The sequence below is a fragment of the Triticum dicoccoides genome, chromosome 6B, assembly GCF_002162155.2.
Source record: "Triticum dicoccoides isolate Atlit2015 ecotype Zavitan chromosome 6B, WEW_v2.0, whole genome shotgun sequence".
Classification (NCBI taxonomy): Eukaryota; Viridiplantae; Streptophyta; class Magnoliopsida; order Poales; family Poaceae; genus Triticum; species Triticum dicoccoides.
Genome location: NC_041391.1, coordinates 706,413,391 through 706,432,520, shown reverse-complemented (window position 1 = coordinate 706,432,520; position 19,130 = coordinate 706,413,391). Strand labels below are relative to the sequence as shown.

The 19,130-nt window shown below is 49.2% G+C and overlaps 1 pseudogene; it reads right to left on the bottom strand.

The window, feature by feature from the left end:
- The window catches only part of LOC119321576, an 18,538-nt pseudogene extending 738 nt beyond the window's left edge, over positions 1-17,800 (bottom strand).
- Positions 17,801-19,130: the final 1,330 nt, after the last annotated feature.

The window sequence follows — 19,130 nt, the reverse complement described above, 5'->3', positions numbered from 1 at the left end:
CATCACCTGCCGTCGGCTCAGTTTCACCGGCAACTATGTCTCCCTGACTCGCAGCCAGTACTAGATCATGGATCCGGAGCTCCGGACACCCAGCCTCAGGCCGACCACCTCTGACGGAAGAGATGACCACCACCACCGGTCGCGTCGGTCAGAACAGATCCGACCAAAAATGTCGCTGACGAGACCACCAGGCCCTCCATGCCGCAGCCGCCGATCTAAAAGCAGTTTGCATGCCACCGCAGCCTAGCTAGCCGCCGCCGCCGACCGCAGCCGCTGCGCCCGTAGCCACGCCGCTGTCCGAGGCTGGGCTGCCCGCCGCGCCTAGCCGCCGCCGGCCGAGGACGGGTTGGCCACCCGCCACCTGCTGCACCCATCCGTCACGTCGAAGAAACCAGATCAGCCGCGCCACCACACACCTAGGGGTCCTGCCCCAACCCGGAGACGCGTGAAAGAGGAGATCCCCCGCCACCGCCGTCGGCCCCCGGGCTTAGCCCGGCGGCGTCTCCCGGCGGCGTCTCCCGGCGGCGGCGGAGGGAGAGGAGGAGGGAGTTTTTGGGGGCGGCGGCTAGGTTTCTGGAGTCGCCCCAGGGGGAGAGCGACGCGAGCCTACCTCTTGCCTCTTGATATAGTAATCTTACAAACAAGTTTGTTCACATATTGACCAACAGCTGGTTTTTTTTGGCTATGCAATTGAATTATTACTCTCTGGGAATAGATGATACAAAGCAAACCGAACAAGACGAAAAAATATATGGCTGTATATTTTTTCTTCAGCTTAAGCAATCCAGCAAAATATATACATACAATTCATTTGTTAAAGTACAGACATAGAAATACCAATATAATACAGTATAAACGTCCAGCCAAGGCTAATTTAGAGCTACAAATAGGGATATGGTGCAAACATACAAATATGGACTGAATGTATTTTGGATTGAATAGGTTTTTGTACCACTTTAAAGCATGTATTCTTCATATACCATAAGCTAAGTTCGTCCCGCCTTTGATCTTGGGAAGCTAGAGTGTGACGTTCCTGTTCTGTTTTGTGTGATCAGGCTTGGCATCATACGCAACATGAATTTTTGTGGCACAGGGTGCAGTAAGCAACCTTATTTTACCTTATTATTACTACTTCGCAAGTGTAGAGATTCACAATCCCCTGTCTAGATGACTCCTAAAAGCAGAGCATCTCTCTGCCGAGCTAATTTGGGACTGAGTCCGGAGCAGCGGATTCCATCTATACACTTTGGGATCACCTTGTGGTTCTTGATTTCTGTCCATGTGCCCAGTCTGTATTTGCAAGCGAAGTGGAGAAGCTCAAGGGCTCCAGGGTGGGCATGGTCGAGTCATACAGTTTGCTGACCAAAGTAAATGAATGTCAGCTCAAATGACACATCAGAATTCAGATTAACATGAATAAGTCTAAAAGCACCTATTGGTGAACAGAGCTTTCTATGTCTTGCCTCTTGGCACATCTTACAAACAAGTTTGTTCACATATTGGCCAACAGATGGCCTTTTTTTTGCTTGGCAAATGAGATCATCACTCTCTGAGAATAGATAATACAAAGGAAACTGAACAACATGGAAAAAGACAGACAACAGTTATAGGGCTGTATATTTTTTTCTTCAGCTTAAACATATTTTTTCTGAAACGAAACAGTCTGTAGACATAAAACATACACTTATTTCTTCTTAATTCACTTTTACCTTTTGGGCATCCTATAACCACCAAACATGCAGGCATGGTCGCACTCAAAGGGCTCCAGAGTCACCCTCCTCCAAGGGCTTGGACTGATCGGCCTTGAGCTTCTCCACTTCGCTGGCAAACACAGCCTCAGCGGGCATGGTCGAGTCGATACAGTTTGGCTCACCAAAATAAAGAAACGTCGGCTCAAATGGAAGCTTCAGAGTTACATGAATAAGTCTACAAGCACTGATGGCGCACAGAGCTTTCTTCCTCTTGCCTTGAGAGATATCTTACAAATAAATATGTTCTCATATTAACAAATACACTACAGTACAAACGTCCAGTCAAGGCTCATTTAGAGCTACAAATAGAGATATGGTGCAAATATACAAATAATAGTACAATACAGTACAAACATCCAACCAAGGCTCATTTAGAGCTACAAATAGGGATATGGTGCAAACATACAAATAATATTTGGATACAAACAGTCCACCATCTTGGGTTTTCATGGTGCACCGTCTTGAGTTTTCTCCATCAGGTGAGCCCACCTTATAGCCACTTGCACATAAATCATGCCGTATATCATATTAGTAAACTGAAAGAAGGCATCCCTCCAGGTTCTCTTCATCAACATGGTGAAGAAAACTGTCCATAGACCCACCACAAATCCCATGCTCATGGCAAGATAAGGGCATATGATTTATTTCTTCAAGACCACTTTGCCCTGCATCATGTGTTGAGCAGTTCCTGCCGACAGAACCTCCACAAAGACCGGGGTTACCAATGTAGATATACATCTGGTTATTGTCGTGGTTCTAAGTCTGACAGTAGAGTGGGGGGTAAGTATGGAGAGGCAAGGTCCTAGCTATGGAGCAGTTGTACGCACAAGAGATGTACGAGTTCAGGCCCTTCTCGGAGGAAGTAAAAGCCTTACGTCTCGGAGCCCGGAGGCGGTCGAGTGGATTATGTGTATATGAATTACAGGGGTGCGAACCCTTCTGCCTGTGGAGGGGGGTGGCTTATATAGAGTGCGCCAGGACCCCTGACAGCCCACGTAATGAAGGGTTTAAAGTACATTAAGTCTGGGGCATTACTGGTAACGCCCCACATAAAGTGTCTTAACTACCATAAAGTCTACTTAATTACAGACCGTTGTAGTACAGAGTGCTTCTTGACCTTCTGGTGGTCGAGTGAGCCTTCATGGTCGAGTCCTTCAAGTCAGTCGAGTGGGTTCCTCGTAGGTCGACTGGAAGGTGATCTCTTCTAAGGGTGTCCTTGGGTAGGGTATCTAGATTAGGCCTATGACCCTACCCTAGGTATGTGACTCCATCATTAGCCCCCGAATGGATTGAGGCTTGAGTGAGGAAGGAGTTGACGTTGTTTCCGACTGGCTTTTGTGTGCTGGTCCTGCGCTGTCTTGGACCAATAACTTCTCTGTCGATAGCTTAGCAACTTTTCTTTAGTCGACTCGATCCATTCTTTTCTTTCGTCGAGTGATCTTTTGGACTTTGACAATTCCCGAGCGACGGATCGCAGGAAATCCCGCGTCTGACAGATCGATCTGCCGTTCACGGATTCTGCGGGATATGAAATTTGGGGAAGCGCGCGAAGCGGGGCGGACCGCGGCGTTCGGATGGGATAGGGCATAGACGCCTCGATTCTCGTGCCGCCTTTTTCGCCACGTATCGCGTCCGCGTAACAGTGCCTCTGCATTCCCTCTCTGCTCTCCTCGTCTCCTCTCAACGCGCCCGCTCTCGTCTCCGCACAACCTCTCCTCGCGCATCTCGCCGGCAGCCATGGTCAAGGAGAAGACGGCGGCGCTGGAACGCGCGAAGAAGGCGTCGGCGACGGAGAAGGCGAAGGGGAGATCCACCAGTCACGGCGGGTCTTCGTCTAGATCTCGTCTGCCGAACGGCTGGGTCCAGGGAGATTGGATCCGGTCGACCATCACGGAGACGGATCTCCTCGACATGGCCAACGACGGTCTGATCCCCCACGGAGCCGCAAGGCTTCCGGGGAAGGAGTGGCAGCCCCAGCCGGAAGAGGGTGAGTGCGTGCTTCTGGCTACCCACGTCGACCGCGGATTTTCTTTGCCACCGAGTGTTTTCTTCCGTGGTTTCCTGAACTTCTTTGGGGCGCAACTCCACCACTTCACCCCGAATTCTATCGCCTATCTTGCCGCGTTTGTGTCCATGTGTGAGAATTTTCTGGGTTGCCGACCGCACTGGGGCTTGTTCAAGCACATATTCACGTGTCGCTCTCAGACCGTGAAGAAGGCGAGCCCAGGCGATGATAAAACCAAAGTTGTCCAGATGTGTGGGGGTCTGGGGATCCAGATGAGGAACAAGAGCACCTTCCCAGCCATGACGTTTCCCGAGTCAGTCAGAGGCTGGCAGTCGACCTGGTTCTATTGCCAGAATGAGTCGACGCCGGGGCAGTCGAGTGGACTCCCTCAATTTACCATGGACCGAGTGAACAAACCCTCCTCTCTGAAGGTGATTCCGGAGGAGAAAGCCGACGTGAAGATGCTGATGGAGCGTGTAGTTCAGTTGGTTCGAGATGGAGTAACTGGTATGGATCTCTTGGAGGTTTTTCTTAGGCGGCGTATCCAGCCTCTTCAGTTCCGGAGTCACTGCATGTGATTGTACTGCGGAACTGAAGATGAGACTCGGATCCACCCAGAAGCAGTCGATGATGCCACGGTGGAAAGGTGGATGGCCGCGGTTACTGGGAACAAGGATAACCCCCGTGGAGCCAGAAGGATTCCTCCACTTGACCATCACAGCGTTCCAGACAAGGTATGTCCGCTCTACCTTCCATTGTATTCTTGTCATATTTATTTCTGTTTTCTCCGCAAATCGGTCGATTGATCTTTGTCTTGATGTCTATCAGGCCCTCACCGAGCTGTACTCGATGCCCAATGGAGCACAGGCTCCGACTGAAGAGGGAGAGGCGAGCGGGGGCGAGAGCCAGGAGGAGTGGGACTCGGATGCCGCTGAGGATGATGATGATGATGATGACGATGAGGAGGATGAAGAAGAGGAGGAGGAGGAGGTCGCACCATCGCGCTCGGAAAGGCGGTCGAAGCTTGTCCATGACCCTGTGACTGAACGTGGCAAGGGGGTTGCGACTGTCGCGCAGTCGACCAAGCGCCCTCGGACCACTTCTCCGGTGCCGACTGAAAAGGCATCGAAGCAGCCCAGGGCGGCCCCGTCAAAGCCGACCAAGCTCCTGCCGAAGATGAAGGTGTCCATCCCCACCATATCAGGGTAAACATGTTGCTTAAGTCTTCTTGTTTTGTGCGAGCTTTATCTCTGATCGACACTTGAGTTAGCCGACTGATTCTTTGGAATTGCAGTGCTGCTACTTCTGAGACCTCAGCCAGGGCTGACGACCATGAGATGGAGGACGCAGCAACCTCAAACCCTGGTACTATACTCTTAATTCCGTTTTTATTCGATTGACTCATGATCTCTAATTTTAATTCTTTTCTGTAGCCCCATCCAATGTCGTTATCACTCTTCCTGACGATGATGACGATGAGGAACCACTAAAGCACAGGAGGAGCAGGAAAGCGTCTGCCGGCAGGGTGGCCCAGGATGTGGCGGCGCCCGAGACTCTGGTCGCGGAGGAGGAGAACACCACTCGACACACCGTGTCCTTCGCGGTTCCACTGACGAGTGCTCTCCCCGCTTCGTCGAGTGCCGCACAGCCTTCCCTCTTCACGACGCACCACGTCCCAGAGGACCAAGCTAGTGCCGCCAAGGAGGCAATACGCCAGGCGGGGATCATGATGGAGCAGGTGAAGGCCATCCGGGATGCGATCCAGGCAGCTTACGACGCCAGTTCTGCCCTTCAAAGCAATGTTCAGGTCAGTCGGACTGCCTGTTCTGTTAGGATATGCTATCAAAAAGCTTTTCTTTCCGGAATCCATAGCAATCACCCACTGGGTGTGTCGATTGAAACTCTGTGTTAGCGGGGGCACGCTGAGTGCACCCGCTGGGTGTAGTCCCCAAGGCTAAGGTCGACTGCTGGCAGTCGGCCTTAGGCTTTATAAGTTCAATCTTTCTGTCATTCGACTGAGGCGAATGGATTTCCCAAACCGGTGGGGGCATGCTGAGTGCACCCACTGGGTGTAGTCCCCGAGACTGTGGTCGACTGCTTGCGGTCGATTACAGTCTAAAGAACACGTCTTTTTTTTGGGGTCGACTGGTCGACTCTGTCTTTAATAGAACTAGTGGGGGCACGCTGAGTGCACCCACTGGGTGTAGTCCCCGAGACTACGGTCGAATGTTTGTATTCGGTTGTAGTCTTAGAAACGCATGATTTTCTCTTATCCACTCGGAAGTGAATTATCCTTGATATTTTGTCGATTGGTTCTTCGCAGAAATCCTGTGACCTTGCGGCTCGTTATACTGAGCTGGAGCACAAGCACATTCAGCTCGAGCTGGATCTGAAGCTGGTTCAGGAGAATCTGACGAAGGCAAAGGAGGAGACCAAAGGTATGTTCGGTGAGACCTCGACGACTCCTTTTTCCCTTCACTTGTTTCAAAATCTGACCTTGCTGTAACTTGCAGGCAAGGTGAAGGAGGCCCAGAAGAAAAAAGACCTTGAGCTAGCTGAGAAGATCAAGCTTGCTGACGAGAAGTTAGCTTCAGTCACCAAGCTCGAGGAAGAAAATACTAATCTGAAAGCTGCTCTTGGGATTGCCAACAAGGAAGTCAGTCGACTAAAAACTGACAAAGCTGCCTTGACTGACAAGGTCAGTCAGTTGACTGGGAAGAAAAATGATCTGGAGGCCTTCCTGAGTGGACTTGCCAAGAAGCTGTTCCTTATGCTCGACGGTAATTCTTTACGCTCGACAATCATTTTCAACAGTGATCTTTCCATTCGACCATTGCCTTGACTCGGTGATTGTCCTTGCAGAATTCTGTCAAAACTTTGAAGAGGAAACTAGTCGACTGGAGCCGAACTTGGACCCCGTCAACTCTCCAGTGACCGATGAAGCAGCCATGAATGTGTTCCGCCTTGAGTCCCGCGTTGCCACTGTTGTCGACTATCTTGCAAGGCTGAAGGTCGCCACTTCTCGCATCGACACCATGCTCTGGCCTAGGGAGACACTCCAGAATGACCTCGAGTCACTGATGGCTCGACTAAACACAGTTCCTGGTCGAGTGCAGGAGTGGAAAAAGTCCTCTGTGAGGTGTGGTGCAGATGTTGCTCTGTGTCTGGCCCGAGTCCACTGCAAAGATGCGCGAGAAGATAAGTTGGCGGCTCTTCGGGTGGCCAACACCAAGAAGCACGACTTCAGGTCCTTCATGGAGACCTTCATCGCTGCCGCCACTCGGATTGCTGACAGAATTGACCTTGATGAGTTTGTTGCACCTTCCAGCCCTCCACAGGAGGGGTAAAAAACTTCTTTGAGCTCGACCCTTTAAATTTGCCTCGCTATGCCGACGAGTGATTCTGTAACCGATAAACATTAACAGGCTTAGCGCCTGGGCACTTTCGGTTCCTTTAGGTATCGATCTGAACTTGAATTTGATGTTTCAATATGCTTGCTTTTTGTCCTAAATTGTCTTTTGCAGGTTTAAAGCAAGATGCTTATTGCAGTCGACTTATTCCTTGATTTACTTAGGCGAGCACTGGGCTGCGGCTAAGCCCCTGAGTGAGAGGTTTGCTCTTCACTCGGTAGGATTTTTATACCTTAGGCGAGCTCTGGGCTGCAGCTAAGCCCCCGAGTGAGGGGTTTGCTCTTCACTCGGTAGGATTTTTATACCTTAGGCGAGCACTGGGCTGCAGCTAAGCCCCCGAGTGAAAGGTTTGCTCTTCACTCGGTAGGATTTTTATATCTTAGGCGAGCACTAGGCTGTAGCTAAGCCCCCGAGTGAGAGGTTTGCTCTTCACTCGGTAGGATTTTTATATCTTAGGCGAGCACTGGGCTGCAGCTAAGCCCCCGAGTGAGAGGTTTGCTCTTCACTCGGTAGGATTTTTATATCTTAGGCGAGCACGGGGCTGCAGCTAAGCCCCCGAGTGAGAGGTTTGCTCTCCACTCGGTAGGATTTTCACGTTGTACTTGTGGCGTAGCTCAGAGGAGAGGGTTGTAGTCGACCTGCACCTCGTCCTCCTTACGACCGCACATTGTACTTATGGCGTAGCTCAGAGGAGAGGGTCGCAGTCGACCTGCGCCTCGTCCTGCTTACGGCCGCACATTGTACTTATGGCGTAGCTCAGAGGAGAGGGTCGCAGTCGACCTGCGCCTCGTCCTGCTTACGGTCGCACATTGTACTTATGGCGAAGCTCGGAGGAGAGGGTTGTAGTCGACCTGCACCTCGTCCTCCTTACGACCGCACGTTGTGCTTGTGGCGTAGCTCAGAGGAAAGGGTCGCAGTCGACCTGTACCTCATCCTCCTTGCGAGCGCACGTTGTATTTGTGGCGTAGCTCAGAGGAGAGGGTCGCGGTCGACCTGCGCCTCTTCCTCCTTACGAGCGCACGTTGTATTTGTTCTTAGGCGAGTGTTTTGACTGCAGCTAAGCCTCCGAGTGGGAATCTGGCTCGCCACTCGGTAGGATTTTATTTCAACTTAGGCGAGTACTTGGACTGCAGCTAAGCCTCCGAGTGGGAGTCTGGCTCACCACTCGGCAGGATTTTATTTGAACTTAGGCGAGTGCTTGGACTGCAGCTAAGCCTCCGAGTGGGAGTCTGGCTCACCACTCGGTAGGATTTTATTTGAACTTAGGCGAGTACTTGGACTGCAGCTAAGCCTCTGAGTGGAAGTCTGGCTTACCACTCGGTAGGATTTTGTTGAAACTTAGGCGAAACGGATTCGCAGCTAAGCCCCCGAGTGGGGGGCTGGCTCACCACTCGGTAAGGATTTTTTACAAACTTAGGCGAAACGGATTCGCGGCTAAGTCACCCACTGAGGGGAAAATTTTATTGGACAAATAAAAAGTGACAAAAATTATGGAGAAATTATGACACTATTTTTTGTAATCCATGAACTACAGAAGTATTTTATTACAACTCATCCGAGTGAAAAATTTTAAGTGTAAAATGGGCGGAGTAGTTCCGCGTTCCAAGCTCGGGGCTCGTCGATATTGTGCTTGACATTGTAGAGACGGTATGCCCCGTTGTGGAGAACCTTGGTGACGACGAAGGGTCCTTCCCAAGAAGGAGCAAGCTTGTGTTGTTTCTGCTGATCCACTCGGAGAACCAGATCTTCTTCCTGGAAGGCTCGACCTCTCACATTTCTGGCGTGGAAGCGACACAAATCTTGTTGGTAGATAGTCAATCGGATCAGAGCCATCTCCCTTTCTTCCTCTAAAAGGTCGACTGCGTCCTGCCGCGCTTGTTCAGCTTCTGCTTCATTGTAGAGTTCAACTTGAGGAGCATTGTGGAGAAGGTCACTCGGCAAGACTGCTTCAGCTCCATAGACCAAGAAGAATGGGGTTCTTCCGGTCGACCGATTAGGTGTGGTCCGCAGTCCCCAAAGCACCGAGGGAAGTTCGTCGACCCATGCTCCAGCTGCATGCTTGAGATCGTGCATCAGTTGGGGTTTCAACCCTTTGAGGATCAGGCCATTGACTCCTTCTGCTTCTCCATTCGACTACGGATGGGCGACTGAAGCGTAGTCGACTCGTGTGCCTTGAGAGTTGCAGAAATCCCTGAATTCCTCTGAGTCAAAGTTCGACCCATTATCTGTAATGATGCTGTGCGGGACTCCATATCTGAATATCAGCTCCCTGATGAAGCTAACAGCAGTACCGGCGTCAAGGTTCTTGATTGGCTTAGCTTCAGTCCACTTGGTGAACTTGTCGACTGCCACCAGTACATGCGTGAAGCCACTTCGACCTGTTCTCAAGGGACCGACCATGTCCAACCCCCATACCGCGAAAGGCCAGACGAGTGGAATGGTCTTCAGAGCTGACGCAGGCTTGTGTGACATATTTGAGTAGAACTGACATCCTTCGCACTTGTCCACTATTTCCTTTGCCATCTCATTTGCCTTTGGCCAGTAAAATCCGGCTCGGTATGCTTTGGCCACGATGGTCCGAGAGGACGCATGATGACCACAGGTCCCTGAGTGGATATCATCAAGGATGATTCGACCTTCTTCTGGCGTTATGCACTTCTGACCAACTCTAGTCGCGCTTTCTCTGTATAAATGTCCTTTGATTACGGTAAAGGCTTTGGATCGACGGACGATCTGTCGAGCCTCTTCCTCATCCTCTGGGAGCTCTTTTCTCAGGATATACGCGATATATGGAACTGTCCAGTCGGGAATGACCACTAAGACCTCCATGACCAAGTCGACCATTGCTGGGACCTCAACCTCAGTCGGATCTGTGGCACTCTTGGACTGTGGAGCTTCTTCGGTGAAAGGATCTTCTTTGACTGACGGAGTGTGTATATGCTCCAAGAACACACCACTCGGAATGGCTTCTCTCTTGGAACCTATCTTTGCCAGATCATCCGCTGCTTGATTTTTCAGTCGGGGTATGTGATGGAGCTCTAACCCCTCAAACTTCTTTTCCAGCTTCCTCACTGCATTGCAGTATCCAGTCATGGTTGGGCTTCTTACGTCCCACTCCTTCATCACTTGGTTGACCACTAGATCTGAGTTGCCATAAACCATAAGGCGACGGACGCCGAGTGAAATGGCCATGCGCAACCCATACAGAAGGGCCTCGTACTCTGCCTCGTTGTTAGAGGAATCAAAGTGAATCTGGAGCACATATCTGAGCTTATCTCCTCTGGGGGAAACCAAGACCACCCCAGCACCGGAACCATTCAGCATCTTAGAGCCATCAAAAAACATGGTCCAATGCTCTGAGTGAACTTCAGTCGGCTGCTGTTGCTCAATCCACTCGGCGAGGAAATCCGCTATTGCCTGGGACTTAATAGCTTTCTTTGCCTCAAACTTGATATCAAGGGGAAGAAGTTCAATCGCCCATTTCGCCACTCGACCAGTTGCATCTCTGTTGTGCAGAATCTCTGAAAGTGGAGCGTCGCTGACGACTATGATGGAATGATCAGAGAAATAGTGAGCAACCTTCTTCGTGGTCATGTATATCCCATACACAAGCTTCTGATAATGAGGGTATCTTTGCTTGGATGGAGTTAAAACTTCAGACAGATAGTATACTGGGCGTTGAACTTTGAAGGCTTTCCCTTCCTCTTCCCGCTCGACCGTAAGCACTGTACTGATGACTTGTCCTGTGGCTGCGGTATAAAGCAACAGAGGCTCTTTACTGATTGGAGCAGCAAGCACCGGCTGGGTGGAGAGCAGAGCTTTTATCTCGGCAAACACTGCATCAGCTTCTGGAGTCCACTCGAACTTGTCTGCCTTCTTCATCAGTCGGTAAAGAGGCAATGCCTTTTCACTGAGTCGTGAGATGAATCGACTTAATGCGGCCAAGCATCCAGTAAGCTTCTGGACCTCGTGCACTCGCACAGGGCGTTTCATTCGGAGAATGGTGCCGATCTTCTCTGGATTAGCGTCGATCCCTCGCTCGGAAACGAGAAAACCGAGTAACTTGCCACCAGGAACTCCGAATGTGCACTTTGATGGATTGAGCTTGATATCATACCTTCTGAGGTTGGCAAATGTTTCGGCGAGGTCAGCGAGCAGGTCGGAACCTTTTCGTGACTTGACCACGATATCATCCATATACGCTTCCACATTCTGACTGATTTGAGTGAGTAAACACTTCTGAATCACTCGCATAAATGTGGCTCCGGCATTCTTGAGACCGAATGGCATGGTGATATAGCAGAAGCACCCGAATGGAGTGATGAAAGCTGTTTTTATCTCATCGGGTCCGTACAGACGGATCTGATGGTACCCGGAATAGGCGTCTAGAAAAGACAATCTCTCGCATCCCGTGGTCGAGTCAACAATTTGATCAATGCAAGGGAGAGGAAAATGATCTTTCAGGCAGGCCCGATTGATGTGCTTGAAATCAATGCACATTCGGAGCGATTTGTCCTTCTTAGGAACCATGACGACATTTGCAAGCCACTCGGAGTGGTATATCTCTCGGATAAATCCTGCCGCCAACAGTCGAGCCACTTCCTCACCAATAGTCTTTCTCTTCTGGACGGCGGACCGCCAAAGATGCTCTTTGACTGGTTTTGCTGATGAGTCGACCCTAAGGCGATGCTCAGCCAGTCCCCTGGGAACACCTGGCATGTCAGCTAGCTTCCATGCAAAAATGTCCCAGTTCTCACGGAGGAACTGGATGAGCGCTTCTTCCTATTTCGGGTCGAGTGTTGTGGAGATGTGGGTCGGGGTTGCATTGGGGTCGGTCGGGTGAATGTGAACAGGCTTCGTCTCACCTGACGACTGAAATGCAGATTCTGTGGTGGGTTTATTGGATCGCAGCAAATCACTCGGATCTGCGTTTTGCTTGTATTCTTCAAACTCGACCGCTTTCACCTGGGAATCGGCAATCTTTGAGCCCTTCTAAAAGCACTCTTCTGCTTTCTTCCGATCACCGGTGACAGTGATCACTCCTTTGGGACCGGGCATCTTCAGTTTGAGGTACACGTAACATGGTCGAGCCATGAACCGTGCGTAAGCTGGTCTCCCCAAAATGGCGTGATACGCGCTCTGAAAATCCACGACCTCAAACGTCAACTTTTCCTTGCGAGAATGTTTTGAATCACCAAACACCACGTCCAGAGCTATTTGGCCGAGTGACTCGGCCTTCTTTCCTGGTATAACTCCATGAAAGCTCATGTTACTGGTGCTCAGTCGGGACATCGGAATGCCCATTCCTTTCAGTGTGTCTGCATATAACAGGTTCAGTCCGCTACCACCGTCCATCAGCACTTTCTTCAGTCGAGTGCCTTCGACAATTAGGTCGACCACCAAAGCTTGCCTCCCGGGGGTGGCAATATGAGTCGGATGATCAGACTGGTCGAATGTGATGGGTGTTTGGGACCATCTCAGATAACTTGGTTTCGTTGGGGCAACCATGTTCACCTCACGATTAATGACCTTCAGTCGACTCTTGCTTTCCACATCTACGAAGATCATCATAGTAGAGTTGACATGCGGATATCCTCCCTCACTGTCCTCCTTGTCTTCGGCCTTGTCCGACTCCTTCTCCTTGTCCTTGGACTGTTTTCCTTGAAACTGCTGGATCAGGAGTCGACATTGGCGAGTGATATGCTTCGGGTAAATGATATTGCCCTCTTCCTCTTTCTTCGTGTGGATGTGACACGGCATATCCATCACGTTGTTCCCTTATTTGTCCTTCACCTTCTTAGGGTTCCAGGATCCTTTTGGTTTCCCTTTAAACTTTCCCTGAGTCACGGCCAGAGCCTCTCCAGGAGCTGCCGGTTCAGCCTTCCGCTTCTATTTCCGACTGGTGTTTCCCTTCTTCGACTGACTCGGCTTGTACTTGCCGCTTCGGAGTCGGTCTTCCACTTCGCCGTTGGCATACTTGGTAGCAATCTCCATCATCCGACTCAGGGTCATATCTCCGGTTCGACCAAATTTCAGACTCAATTCTCTGTTCTTGACGCCATCCTTGAAGGCGCAAACTGCCTGATGGTCAGACACGTTCTCCACGGTATGGTGCAAAGTGATCCATCTCTGAATATACTCTCTGAGAGTCTCATTCGTCTTCTATACACAGACTTGCAGCTCTGTCAATCCAGCTGGTCGCTTGCAAGTTCCTTCAAATGTTTTGTCGAACATTCGGGACAAATCTTCCCAAGTGTAAATGCTGCTAGGAGGTCCCTGATTCAACCATGCTCTGGCAGAACCTTCCAACATGAGGGGCAAATGCTTCATGGCCACCTCGTCATTCCCACCACCAATCTGAACCGCCACTCAGTAGTCCTCGAGCCATGTTTCAGGCTTAGACTCACCAGTGAACTTGCTGACTCCTGTTGCCAACCTGAAATTGGGGGGAATCACTGCGGCTCTGATAGCCCTGCTGAAACATTCTGGACCAGAAACATGCACTCGACTGCTTGTGGGCGCATCTCTGTCGGGCCCGCCCCGATGGGCTCTGTTTCGGTCAACCAAGCCTTGCACGATAATGGATCGCGCGTCAAAGCCTGGTTCTCGGGGGTCGACTGGAGCTCTTTGCCCCACACTGAGTTGACGCCTGTCATCTTGCTGCCGAGGAGTGTAAGACCCACCCCTCGGAGGGGAAGTGGGCACTCGACGCCTATCATCACGATCGTGTCGGTCACCGTACTGGTCTCGCCGATTCTCGTGTCCTTCACGCCGCGGAGGCGATCTGGGACTATGAGCCGACTGAACCGTATTCGCAGTGACGGATCGACTGTGAATTCTGTTACGCGACTGCGACATGGCTGAATTCTGGTCTCCTGCTGCCCGTAGCAAATCCCTGATCTGCATCAAGCCTCTGCCAGCTTCCGACTGAGAGGGCTGGATGGACTCTGCTATGCGGGTTGCAGCTGCTAAATTCTGAATTGGGGTTCGATATACCTGAGTCGGCGGGAAGAGCTGACGTCGATTGCCGTCGGGTGCTCGTTGCCGCGCGCGCTCGTCGAGTGCTCGCTGAAGATTCTCCAGACGAGTGCGTTCAGCCAGATTGGCCAAACATGCCTCCTCCAAGGAGTGGGCCTCAGGGGTTTCTCCCGCGACGGGAGTATGCAGGGCATCCATGTTCCTGCGGCGAAGCTCCTCTCTCTGCAGAGAGTCGAGTGGCTCGGGCTGGTACTCTTCGTGGTCCCGTACTGGGTCGCCTCCACCGCCTGCCCCGCCCTCATGGGCGAAGCCAGGAGGACTACGAGGCCCGTTGACCATCAAAATTTCCGCCGCCGGATCACTGCTATCGCACTCGGATGCAGTCTCTACGGAGCCAGTCGACGGATCGAACAGGCCGTAGAGGGATTCGTCGGGCTCGATTGCCGCTACTTGAGCGGTGGCCATCTGGCGAGCCACCGCGTGCTTCACCCACTGCTGAAGCCTCGACCGACCAGAGCGCTTGCGCTGGTGGGAGACCGGGAGGGTAGCCGATAGGGGAGTCGACCGATACGGGGTCGACGGTTGTCGCAGCAGAACGCCGCGGACACATGCGCGAAAATGCGTCGCACCACGGACGGGGACCGCATCAACGTCGAGTGGAGCCTCCTGGAGCCATGCGGAGTCGTCGGCGATGAAGGTGAGAGCGCCAAGACGGATCTCGCGGCCCTCGACCAAAACTCCAATAGCAACCATGATGAAAGTACTCGGAAGAATCGCAACTTCTCCAAAAAATCGCTAAAACACCTGCCCCACGGTGGGCGCCAACTGTCGTGGTTCTAAGTCTGACAGTAGAGTGGGGGGTAAGTATGGAGAGGCAAGGTCCTAGCTATGGAGCAGTTGTACGCACAAGAGATGTACGAGTTCAGGCCCTTCTCAGAGGAAGTAAAAGCCCTACGTCTCGGAGCCCGGAGGCGGTCGAGTGGATTATGTGTATATGAATTACAGGGGTGCGAACCCTTCTGCCTGTGGATGGGGGTGGCTTATATAGAGTGCGCCAGGACCCCTGACAGCCCATGTAATGAAGGGTTTAAAGTACATTAAGTCTGGAGCGTTACTGGTAACACCCCACATAAAGTGTCTTAACTACCATAAAGTCTACTTAATTACAGACCGTTGTAATACAGAGTGCTTCTTGACCTTCTGGTGGTCGAGTGAGCCTTCATGGTCGAGTCCTTCAAGTCAGCCGAGTGGGTTCCTCGTAGGTCGACTGGAAGGTGATCTCTTCTAAGGGTGTCCTTGGGTAGGGTATCTAGATCAGGCCTATGACCCTACCCTAGGTATATGACTCCATCAGTTATCAAGAGCTTGCAGCTGTTGTTCGGATGGTATTGCACCGGACAGGTTGTTGTATGACAAGTTCAAGTAGCTCAAATATGTTAATTCTGACAAACTTGATGGTATTGCACCAGAAAACTCATTGAAGGATACGTCGAGTGAGTCCAACTGTCTTAAATAACCAATTTGGTTTGGGATTGCTCCTGTGAGTTGATTATTTGACAAGTTCAGATTGGTCAAGAAGTTCCAATAAGTTAAAGCTGACAAATTAGATGGTATTGCACCAGAAGATTCATTGAAGGACGGGTCAAGTGAGTCGAGCTGCCTTAAATCACCAATTTGGTTTGGGATTGCTCCGGTGAGTTGATTATTTGACAAGTTCAGATTGGTAAGCCCAATGAGCAAAGTTATCTCCTCTGGAACATGTCCTATCAAACTATTACTTGACAAATCAAGAATCACTAGTAATTTGAAGCTTACAAAGGTATAGTCATGCTTTTGGTCCTTCGTGTTTACTGGGATGCTCTCTTCAAAAATGTAATCCTCCCTGTCCTGTGACACCATTGTCATAATTGCCTTTAGGTTTGACAAAGACCATGGTATGCTTCCTGATATGTTGTTGTACGCTATGTCCAAATAATGAAGACTGTCAAGGGAAGTGAGAGTCTTAGGAATATGACCGTTGAACATATTGGATCTCACTCTTAATATTTTCAGATGCGGCATTTTTTCTGGCGACCATTCTGGCAATCCTCCAAATAACCTATTGTAAGAAAGATCAAGGAACATTAACCTTGATGACCTTTGAAGAAATTTAGGAATTCACTAGTGAGACTATTGTTATTGTGGGATAAGCTTAGCATGTCAAAACCAAATTGATTTGTAAAGTTTGCATCAGATTCCTTCCAGTTCCAGAACTGCATAATATCTCATGTAAAATGGTTTCCTGATAGGACCAACCTATTAAGTCTAGTCAACTGGCATATAGATGACAAGATGGTGTCTGTAAGTTGATTATTTGCAAGCAAAAACTCTCCGAGTAGTGGAGCATTCAGCTCTGATGGCAATGACCTAGAGAAAGAGTTTGAAGATAGGTTTAGTCTAAATATATTTATAGGTAACTCTGGTACTTGTCTGGTAAACTTATTGGACCCAAGATATATGTGGTCAGTTGACATGTGTTGTAGATTTGCCGGTAATGATCCATGCAATTTGTTTCCTGATGCTTGCAAGAATGAAGATCGGGAAAATGTCACCCAAAACCAATCAGGAATAACATCAACTAGATTTGCATTACTGAGAACAAGAACATCAATGTCAGATTGCCATCTAAGCCACTCTGGAAAACTGGGGCCCAGTTGGCATGAACCGAAACCTACGACCTTCAATCTAAATGGAGGAACCCATTTGTGTTTGATAGCTAATCTCAAAGAGTTGTATGACAAGTCCAGATACTCTAAATTCAATAGGCCTGCAAAATGCTCCTCCACGAGCACACAATCTAATTACCAAAACTTTTTGAGTTTTCTTTCAAGAGAAAATCACGGAAGTTGTTATAGCTAAGGTCCAAATGCTCCAAATTACCTAAACTTGCACAGCTTTCCTTGAAGAGCACACCACTGAATTTGTTGTAGCTGGGTCCAAAAGCTTTAAGTTGACCAAACTTGCAAAATGTTCTTTCAAGAGCACACCACTGAAGTTATTGTTCCTGAGGATCAGCCTTTTCAAATTACTCGGTGTTCCAACTCCTACAGGTAGAGGGCCACTCAACATGTTTTCAGATGCATGAAGAAAACTGAGATTGGTCATGTTACCAATCCAACTGAGTAGATTCCCGGTCATATTTGCATCCTGCACCAAAAATTCTTGCAATGTATTCCATGAGCACTTTGGTAATCTCCTCATGAACTCCCCTATGCTTGAACCTATGTTGTTACCACTAAACCTCATTCTGGTCAAATTGCAAAAAAAAATTCTAATTTGTTTGGTAGCAAACCCACGAGCTGATTGAAACTGAAGTCTATGACTTGATGGGATGACATGTTTGCCCACTCTCTAGGAATAGACCCTTTCCAACCAGAATATGAGAGGTCAAGCTCCTTAAGGCCTATGAGATTCCAAAACCATGCATGCTTGAGTGAAGTATAGAAGTTGTTACCAGACATAGCAAGGACTTCGAGATGTGTGAGGTTAGAAAGTGATATACTAGCAGACATGGTACTGTTGAGCCCACAAGTAGACAATCCAAGCACTTTAAGAGAAGGAAGCATATTAACACTCTGAAACCAATCCCTCGCAGAACCAAGATCCACAGAACTCATGTCAAGATGCCTCAACAAAGAGAGACGTGGCAACCATGCAAGATCCACTATGTAAGACCTATTCCAATAATAACCATGATTCAAACTAAGATCAAGATATTGCAACTTTGAGAGATTGCCAAGTTGGGAAGGTATTCTCCCACTGAATCATTCCGAGGAGAGGCTGAGATACCTTAGGTTCTTGAGAGAAGCCAAGAAGATAGGGATGCTTGTGCCATTGAAGCCAAAACGGTATTGCAATGCTTCGAAACAAGGCCTAGGGTTCATACTTTCACTAGTGCAAGTTCTCTCAACAATGATAACATAATTAGATCATATAACAATCCCTCAACATGCACCAAAGAGTCACTCCAAAGTCACTAATAGTGGAGAACAAACGAAGAGATTATTGTATGGTACGAAACCACCTCAAAGTTATTCTTTCCGATCAATCCATTGGGATATTCCTATAAGTGTCACAAACAGCTCTAGAGTTCGTAGTAAAATAACACCTTAAGACACACACCAACCAAAACCCTAATGTCACCTAGATATTCCAATGCCACCACAAGTATCTGTGGGTTTGATTATACGATATGCATCACACAATCTCAGATTCATCTATTCAAACCAACACAAAGAACTTCAAAGAGTGCCCCCAAGTCTCTACCGGAGAGTCAAAACGAAAGCGTGTGCCAACCCCTATGCATAAGTTCACAAGGTCATAGAACCCGCTAGTTGATCACCAAAACATACATCAAGTAGATCACGTGAATATCCCATTGTCACCACAGATAAGCACATGCAAGACTGAAGGAAATTTGCTCTAGAGGCAATAATAAAGTTATTATTTATTTCCTTACTTCATGATAAATGTTTAATATTCACGCTAGAATTGTATTAACCAGAAACTTAGTACATGTGTGAATACATAGACAAAACATATTGTCCCTAGTATGCCTCTACTTGACTAGCTGGTTAATCAAAGATGGCTATGTTTCCTAACCATAAACATGTGTTGTCATTTGATGAACGGGACCACATCATTAGGAGAATGATGTGATGGACATGACCCATCCGTTAGCTTAGCATTATGATCGTTACAGTTTCATTGCTATTACTTTCTTCATGACTTATACATGTTCCTCAGACTATGAGATTATGCAACTCCCGAATACCGGAGGAACACTTTGCGTGCTACCAAACGTCACAACGTATATGGGTGATTATAAAGGTGCTCTATAGGTGTCTCCGAAGGTGTTTGTTGGGTTGGCATAGATCGAGATTAGGATTTGTCACTCTGAATTTTGGAGAGGTATCTCTGGGCCCTCTCGGTAATACTCATCACTAT